The sequence below is a fragment of the Octopus bimaculoides genome, chromosome 2, assembly GCF_001194135.2.
Source record: "Octopus bimaculoides isolate UCB-OBI-ISO-001 chromosome 2, ASM119413v2, whole genome shotgun sequence".
In the NCBI taxonomy this organism is placed as follows: Eukaryota; Metazoa; Mollusca; class Cephalopoda; order Octopoda; family Octopodidae; genus Octopus; species Octopus bimaculoides.
This window is the reverse complement of record NC_068982.1, coordinates 100,254,272-100,263,956: the sequence shown is the minus strand read 5'-3', so window position 1 is coordinate 100,263,956 and position 9,685 is coordinate 100,254,272. Positions and strand designations below refer to the sequence as shown.

At 36.3% G+C, this 9,685-nt stretch overlaps 2 protein-coding genes across 3 annotated transcripts in view; one reads left to right on the top strand and one right to left on the bottom strand.

Annotated features, from left to right (window-relative positions):
- The window catches only part of LOC106871623 (uncharacterized), a 20,297-nt gene extending 19,941 nt beyond the window's left edge, over positions 1 to 356 (bottom strand). The window contains exon 1 of one of the 2 annotated variants that reach the window (XM_014918191.2): positions 260 to 356. The gene's annotated coding sequence lies outside the window, so the exon portion shown is untranslated. Of the gene's footprint in view, positions 1 to 249 lie in introns of both variants that reach the window. The other variant, XM_014918192.2, reaches the window with a different exon arrangement.
- A 5,002-nt stretch (positions 357 to 5,358) lies between these two features.
- Positions 5,359 to 9,685, top strand: part of LOC128247072 (uncharacterized) — a 155,211-nt gene continuing 150,884 nt past the window's right edge. Inside the window, exon 1 of the mRNA XM_052965865.1 lies at positions 5,359 to 6,807. The gene's annotated coding sequence lies outside the window, so the exon portion shown is untranslated. The remainder of the gene's footprint in view (positions 6,808 to 9,685) is intronic.

Genomic DNA, 9,685 nt, shown 5'->3' with positions numbered 1-9,685 from the left:
ATATATACATATATACACACACACAGGTGTCTGTGTTTATATACATATATATATATACACACACACAAACAAACAAACGATGGGATGGCTGAGGCGTGATCAATTTTTGAATATACTTCTTTTCGATTAGAACTGACTCGATTCTAAAAGTAAGCTATATATAAAATGAAGTACTGAGAAAATTCGAGAAGAATTAATTTTTCAGAAAGTGAGATCAATTTGGTATATTAATTCATTCATTCAAATTACCTGTACTCACCAAAGTAATTCGAACAACTTTTGCCTCCGTTTACGATTTGTGAGCGCGCGGTTATATCTGTCTGCAGAGTACACTTTCAGAAGTTTATTTAAGAAAACAAAGTTTCTACTATATTAAGCTTTGGTATTTAATTTTTAAATTTGGCAGTATATATATACATACACATATATAGGTGCATGTAAAATATATATCCATATACTTACATATATCTTTACCTATATATATATAATTTATTTAAGTTGGGAGCTTTGTTTTCATTTGTCCTGAGTACGTTCTGTGACAGGTCTTCATATGAATGTACAGCAATGCTTTTATAAACTAAATGAATAAATCTAAGAAAGTTAATGGATATCAATACGTATTCTTAATAAAAGTATAGTTATGATATTTAAAACAAGGATTTTAAGATATTTGGTGAGTACGAAAGCATTTTAATAATTTTATTTCTTCAAAGTTTTTGGTACTATGGAGATCGGTTCTTAATTGTCGATTAAAAATTTCTATATTTAAATATTGTTTTCCTTATCCTTTAATATTAATTATTTTAAATATAATATTGGACAGTTTTCCATTCGGTAGATCTTCGACCCCCATTTCCACGACGTTCGCACTTCGTTAATTTTACGTATTATTTTTCTTTCGGTTTACTTCCCATTATGAGAGGTCGCTAAATTGTGAGATATCTGCTCAGTCTATTGTCGTCACATCATTAATTTTTCAATTTCTGATGTTATATTCTGACTAACACCACTACCATCAAAATATTCGCGAAGGAATTAGGGAGCCTCTAAACCTGTAATTCACAGAATCCCAGGTCAAGTTCCTCCCTGTATGATACCAGTCTTCTATTCCATAATTTTATGCAAACTACTTTCTCAGATTGGCGATTCTTCTTTGAAATACATTCCCCGAGAGCCAAGCGCCTGACATTCGAGAATTACAGCTCTACATGGTTACTTAGTCTGTTGTTACAAATAAAACAAAATACAAATATAGTAGGGGTAGAGTCGCTTGGCTACTGGAGATTACTGCTGACGCGTGCATTCCTTGGTTGATGGAGATCATGTAGGTAGGACAATGTCATACTGATGACACTTATTTAGGCTGAAACACCTGACTATGACTGACCTCTTATTTACAGACAAATAAGTCTGTTATTTTCTTTAAGAGCGTATCAATTCTGGAGATTTTGCTCCGTGAGATTATCTCCCCTTCTCATATTGAGCTGCTCTTAATTGTCTGTTGGTCATTATGATAATCCTCTAGAAGCAGATAATTTTAATAAATCAACAATTTATGTTGTATGGCTTTTGATGTACATGCGTTTGTATATGATGTTCACAGGCATGTCAATGGCCAGTTTGGGTTATTTCTCTTTGCTCATTTCTGTTTAAATTAGGTAAATTGTCTGGGACATTAATGTGTTTTACTCTATGCATGTTTCTGTTCCTTGGCTACTGCAGCTAACATAGAACAATTGTCATGCTGATGACGTTTAGAGAAACAAAAATGTGTAGCCATTACTGTCTTCTTATTCTCATAACATATAAATATGTACATCTTTTAGAAGATTTTGCTGGCAAATTTTTAAATTAACATAAACATTTATTTACCTGAAAGAAAATTACTGGAGAACTTTGATCTAATTCTTCCAAATCTTTCTGTTAAAACTGTATTGAAACCGTTTGTAACTCTTTTACTTGTTTCAGTCATTTGACTGTGGCCATGCTGGAGCACCGCCTTGTAAGGATTTTTTTTTTTGTATCACAGCAACTGGTTGCACATCACAAGGTTTGATGGAACCTACTTGAGCAAACCAGCATGCGCACAGCATTACCACAGGGTTAGGCTAAGGCATTGGGAAAGCCAAATGCCCTCATGTCTCAAACGTCACAGGTTGGAAGAGATAGTTCACTGTCAGATCTCAATACTTCAGGGTTTTCTTCCGTTTGGCTACAGAAGCAGTGACCCTCCAATTAACTGCAGCATCCAAGATGCGGGAGAAAGCAAAGGAGTCACAGATTGTGGCGTCCCAAACAAGGCACCTACCTCTAATCCAGGGAAAGAGGGTAAGACCACCTGGTCTTTTTCCATCACTTCTGAATAACCCTGATGGCTCCAGAACTGAGAGGATATCAATCTGAGCCAAGGCCCACTTAATGATTAGGGTTAGCTTGGTGTGACGAGTGAAGCAACTAGCATTTAGTCAGCAAGACAGACCATGAAAACCTGTAGAGTCTAGGGGCCTACCACAGTGGCATCTCAGTCCCCTACAGACGTCAGTTCCTACTCTGAGTTCATCTGGATTGATGTTGGCCACAGGCAGGGCATCAATTCAGTCCCCTGAGAATTTTGCACTGGCTGAAAGTAGGCAACACCTTGAAAATTGATCAGATTGATCAGGGGCACCTGAATGCAGATTGTCCCATATTCTCTGTTTCCATCTATCATGTAACTGGAACTGACAAACCCAGCTCTCTCCATTATGATAGAGCTTTATCCATTTCCCTATTGGAATTTATCCATGTTGGAGATGAAGTTGCCTAACTAAGGAGAGCAATTGTCGATGGGGGAAAGAAAACAGGGAAGAGATAAAGATGAGCACTTGCGCAGACCTAGACCCCCAAACCATTTGGGCAAACCAGCTTGGTCGCTGGAAGAATTTGACATTGACCAAGCATTTGAGTTTCCTGAAGATTAGATTGTCAAAGTATTGGAGGGATGACAGGAATCTATAAGAGGGACTTTCCAGATAATAACTATGTCCTTTCACTTAATGGCATGTCAACTTGGGGGAAATTCTTGATTCTTAAGATTATTTCTTCTTAAGTGGAGCTGATTCTTGAGTGCCATTTGGTAATTATGATGATGATGATAACACATCCTCCAGTGGCAGACATCATTTTAATAAATTAAGAATTTATATTGTATGGTACTTGATATACCTATATTTGTCTATGATAGCTATTCAACCTTGGAATGAAAGAATGCAAAGAGTCTGCCTCAGCGGGTTTTGAACTTGGAGGAGGCAATACAGTTTCTCACTTCACCTAAAAGTTTCTCGTTTCATCTAACAGTCTCACTCTAACACTATCTTTATGTCCACATACAGTAGCTACATTAAGAAACTCAAAACTTTACAAAAGAGAGTTGAAGGATCTAGCTCTAAAAATACTTAAGTTGCATTAAAATCAATGTGACTTATGAACTTTTAACAGTGGGCAGAAATAAAATCAAAATGGCAATCCATGAATTCTACATAACATAATTTATCCATTTATCCAATGACATTACATGTCTGTAAAAAAAAATAAAACAAAAGATTCAATGAAACTGAAAAATGCTATTTATTGAAGTTCTGGACTTCTCTTAGCAAAAGTGTCTTTAATTTTAAGATAGAGCTAAAACTCAAAGCCCTTAGCTTCCTTGCCTTCATTTTACGAAGTTTGCTTCCTAACCACATAGTTCCGTGTTCAGGCCTACTGAAGTCACAGGCCAATCAAAGCCTTATGAGTGGATATGGTAGACAAAAACTCAAAGAAGCCTGTCTGTCTGTCTATGTCAATGTTCAGTTTATTTCAAGTTGTCTAACCAATAGAGAAAGAGCCAGTTGCTAACCTAGATCCAAGGTTGCTTCATTGGAATTTCAACATCAACAACAGAGTATTTTTGTTTGTATGTATATGTGCAGATTTGTATGTTTTCCTATATGAGCATATCTAGACATGCTCATATATATCTAAATGATAAACTTCTGAAAAGTTTTACAGATTTATACAGCCCAGTGATGGATTGGATCTGTAGTCTTCAAATTAGCTTTCTCCTTTCTAGTTTTAAGAAGCCTAATTTCTCAAGATTGGTATGTAGGCAGTGTGTTACATATCCCAGGGCTCCAGTTATTACAGGTATAAACCTAACTTGTAATCTGGATAGAGTAACTGCAGATTTCTCAATAGTTCAGCATAGGTTTTCTCGTTTTCACTGATCTTCAGTGTGTGTATGTGTGTGTGTGTGTGTGTGTGTGTGTGTATGTATGTATGTATGTATGTATGAACGAGCAGATTTATGAGCAAATGTTTTCCAGCTATGACCATTTCGCCTTCAGTTTTTTTTTTTATTCCATTTTACTTATTTTTGCCGACATCGTGTATCTAGACTACAAATATCCAATGTCCTCGCTCTTTCAAACGGTAGAGTTTAATTAGAGGGGTATTTAGTCACTGTTACTAGCATCTCGGGTGATCACTTAAGGGCTCCTTATATATGTATAGCTATTGTAGGTGACTGTAAAGCTAAAAGGTTATAGAGAAATTGCTGAACGAAAAGCGAAACTGTATTCGAACCGAATTCAAAACGTAAATGGTCATAAATAAATACTACGAGGTATTTGTCCGTTGCTCTACTGATTTTGCGGTATTTGATCCTTTCACCCGCACGATTTTCATTATGAAAAATTTTTAAATCTCAGATTTTTTGCGTGGAATCAAGTACCCTGACTTTCTAATATGCTGCAAACCCCATATTTTTGCTCGGAAAAAAAACGTGGGGTGGAACAGACCTCCACCCCATTTCCTCTTCACAGACCAACCGCATTTTTCGACTAAATAGGCACAATTCCGGGGGGAAGGCGGGGGGGCTAATGCAGATTGGCACCTCCCCGAGAAAAATGCATTTTTCTGAAAAGTTTATTTGGATTTCTGGGTTTTACATGTCGGAATAAACTTTTTCAGAAAAATGCATTTTTGAAGGAGAGGTGCGAATCTGCATTAGCATATTAAGAGATCAGGGTACTTGATTCCACACAAAAATTCCGAGGTTTTTTGTGGGGTTTTTTAGTGAAAATCGTGCGGGTGAAAGCAACAAAATTTACCGATTTTGCCCTTTAAAAAATAGTAAACAAAGCACATGAGTGAGAAAGAGAGAAAATCAAAAGAACAAAGGCATATAATAGTTGAACTTTTAAAAGGGCCACATAAATACGATAGTAAATTGTAGGACTAGACAGAGGAGTGTATTAAGTAACCTGTTAAAAATCTTAGTTAATAGTTGTAGAGTATGTGCGTCAAAGTGAATGCAAGCAAAGCTTCCGCAGTAATCTCCCTTACATCTATTAATCGATTTCAACCTCTCTGAGTTACATTGGAGCGATGTTGAAAATGAATATTGATTTCAAATTTTTAGCGCAAGGCCAGCAATTTCGGAGGAGGGGATTAAATCGATTTCACTAATCTCAGTGCTTGACTGGTATTGATTCTATTGACTCCGAAAAAATGAAAAGCGAAGTCGACCTCGGTGGAATTTGAATTTGGAATGTGAAGGCGGATGAAATGCCGCTAAGCATTATGCTTAGAGTAAGAGTTATGCTGAATTTTCCTAAAGAAGATTCTTCTAGTTTTAAACCAAAACAATTGCCTAGAAGTGCTATAAAACTGTCAAATTTGCGACATTAACCTGGCGTCACTACAAACCCATAATTTTTCAGAAACGCCAGTCAAATGAAAAACAAATAATTAAAAAATTTAGCACTTAATGAAAGAAGCTAACTGTAAATAAATATGCAGTGAGGTGAAACAATATTATTGGAAGATTAATATTTCAGTATTTTCGAGCGCAAGCTTAGCTGTATAGTTAAGTAATTTGCTGTGCAACAGATTGGATCTGGTATCGATCGTACGATGTGAAAACTTCAGTGTCCTGCAGCATAGCTTCCGCAGTTAAATTTGCTAGGCAGAAGCAGTGCGTGGGACCATTATAACGTATGTGTGTGTTTATGAATTCAGGTATAAATCGGGACATCAAACGAAGGTTACTAATAGTTCTGTAAAATTTGGTAGACGAAGACTATCAAGAAGTTCATCACTTGTATACATATGCATACTCATATGTATGTGCGTATATGCAAAGGAATAGGGATAGTAAAAACCAGGTGATACTTTTTTGAGGACTTTGTAGCAACACAGCTTAGCCTACTAGATCGATGATTGGTAATCGTTATATAACCAGTGAGCCATACGATTAGACTTGTGCCTATTCGATTAGAAAATCCAAAGTTCACTTTTGTACATCTCAGAGTATAGTATAAAGCGTAAAGAAGAGTGGAGAATTATATATATATTTTAATACATAATTTATAATCCATAATTTGCTTCCGCACATTTCAGATGAGCAAGTGTGTCGTAATATGTTGATGTGTTAATTCTGCACATCAATCGGTTCGTATTTAATCGACTATAGTATTGTATAGATCAAGAAAATCAACAAGCACATAAGACCGAATTTAAACCATGGGTGGGGATGAACAAGGCACTTCAACTTCGGTGGGCCCCTCATACACAAGAATTAAAATCTCGGAAAATTACCAAATTTAAATCTCAAAACCTATCTCATGTAATTGAATGTGAATAGTTAGCAGAGAAAGTTTAAATAAAAGACTAAAAATGTCGATTTATAGATACACCTTTCAAAATTCAAATTTCCTTTTTTACACATCCACTTGCAGTGTTTGGATTTTCTCTTCGTTGTTAAAAATACAATGGAGGGAAGAGGAGGTAAGATTTTTTAACTTTTAATGCATTTTATAAATTTCAGAATGTGGTATACGATTAAAAAGACAGAAAATTACAATAAAGAAAATCCTTTTAGTGGTTGTTGCTGTTCCAAAGGCATGATGGGTGTGTGTGGGTGGGTGGGTAAAGATACCAACGTTTAAAAGACATGGATTAAAAAAATTATTTTAAAAAGGCTTCCCTTCATTGTTTTGCAATGCTTTAAAAAAAAAAAAGGAGAAATATCCTGACAAAAAGGAAAATTCAAACTTATATGGGACCGCTATTCCAAAAGTCTGCTTTCCCAGTTTCCAGTAGGGAGGGGTAGATGGGGCATAATGAGTAATATTTACTGCAATTTTGACTCTGAAAAAAAATTTACAAATGTTCACTACCTTACAAAAATTATATCAGCTAAGCAAAGACCTCTAAATGTAATAAAAACGCTATAACATTCAGATCATTGTTTCAGAAAATTATCATCATTCTCTTTGAGCATATAAAATTTGATGGGGCAAAATGAGTAAGACAAGATAAAGCAAATTTGCTTCTTCAATTCATTACGTTTGAAAAAAAGACTGATACACATAAATATTCATCCTCAAACATTAGAAATGCAACAAAAAATTTTAATATTTTGGTCAAATGAAACAGGATCATGGAAAAATAGCACGTGATATGTAATTAACAAATCTCAACTAAATCTAAAAATTCAACATAAACTATTCTCTGTAGCGTCTTGCACTGTACAGTTAAAAAGAAAAAATTATTGGAGTTAGTCATTACTCATTTTGCCCCGATTTAGATAATTGTTTTTGAAACTTAAAAATTATCAACTTAGATATTAGTGGGGGGGGGGGGGTGACGTGGAATCCTACAAAGGCAAGAATATTGATAGTTAAACACCTAAAATTATCCAGATATTTTGTTAGCTGCCTCAATTATAATGAGGTAAAAATTGAGGAAAAATTTCTTGAAAAGAAAAAGAGTACCTGTCACTTAAGTTTCAAACTCTCTCAACTTCAATAACAACTATACTGACCAATTTCTACTCCCAAACATGACGCAATGGTACAAAATGGAGATGCAATACGTGCAATGTAATAGTTTCAAACAGGTAGGAAAGAAATAACAAGAAATCGGAAATTACTCATTTTGCCCCACTTCCCTATAGTAATTTCATGTGCTTGGCAGAATGTCGAAAAAATTAATAACATTGAAGGAAACCAATAATGTTTGTTCATTAGTTGTTTTAAAGTAGGTGCTCAAGCATATCTAGATCATCTCTAATGAAACTTTTTATGTATTTCAGCAAGGGTTTCAGTAGAATGTCTAGAAAATTGCTTAGGCGGTGGGTTTCACATATATATATAAGAAGAAAATGAAATCCTTTAACACATCTTAATGATTCATAAAACAATATAATTTAGAAAGTATTCAGGGAAAGAAAATACGTCATAAATGTAAATGATAATATACAAAAATATAAGAATTTACAATACAGAAGAATATAAAAAAGAATACAAATATAAAACAATAAGAATATTAATAAAATAAATAAATAGAATATATAACATAGTAGATGAATTAAAAGCTGATACAGAATTGGAATATGAGAATCAAGTACCCAGTTAGGAAACAATAGATGGTAATATAAATAACCATATAGATAACAAAATCATCATCATCGTTGTTTAACGTCTGTTTTCCATGCTGGCATGGATTGGACAGTTTGACTGATGACTGGTAAGCCAGAAGGCTGCACAAGGCTCTAATTTGATCTGACAAAGTTTCTACAGCCGGATGCCCTTCCTAATACCAACCACTCCGAAAGTGTAATGGGTACTTTTATGTACCACTGGTACGAGGGCAAGTCAGGCGGTTCCGGCAGCGACCAAGCTCAGAATGTGTTTTTTATGTGCTACCTGCACGGGAGCCAGTCCAGCAGCACTGGCAACGACCTTGCTCGAATGTTGTTTTTCACGTGCCACTGGGACATGTGGCAGTAAGGCAACGCTGGCAATGATCATGCTCGAATGGTGCTTTTTACATGCAACCTGCACGGCAACCGATCAGTAGCCCTGGCAACGATCACGCTTGGATGGTGCTTTTAATGTTCCACTGGCACAAGTACCAATCAGGCGGGTCTGTCAGCAATTTTGATTTTGATTTCACTTTCTTCAACAGGTTTTTGCAAGCAAGTTTATTGTCCAATGAATAAGGGGTTACACCCACTGTCAGGTCTTCTCTAGCACAGCATATCTCCAAAGGTCTTGCTCACTAGTCATTGCCTTGGTAAGTCCCAGTGTTCGAAGGTTGTGCTTCACCACCTCATCCCAAATCTTCCTGAGTCTACCTCTTCCACAGGTTCCCTCAACTGCTAAGGTATGACACTTTTTCACACAGCTGTCCTCATTCATTCTCGCTAAATGACCATACTAGCGCAGTCTCTCTTGCACACCAATTCTGATGCTTCTTAAATCCAACTTTTCTCTCAGGGCGCTTACACTCCGTCGTGTATGAATGACATTAAACATCCAATGGAGCATACTGGCTTCATTCCTTGCAAGCTTACGCATGTCCTCAGCAGTCACGGTCCATGTTCCACTGCCATGTAGCATGGCTGTTCATACACATGTGCCAGACAGTCTACCTTTTACTCTGAGCGAGAGGTCCTTTGTCCCCAGCAGAGGTAGGAGCACTCTGAACTTTACCCAGGCTGTTCTTATTCTACCAGCTACACTTTCAGAGCATCCACCTCCACTACTGACTTGGTCCCCTAGATAATGAAAGCTATCAACTACTTCTAGTTTTTCTCCCTGGAATGTGACAGAAGCTGTTCTCTGCACATTTTCAGTGTTTATAGCACCTGAGCATTTGC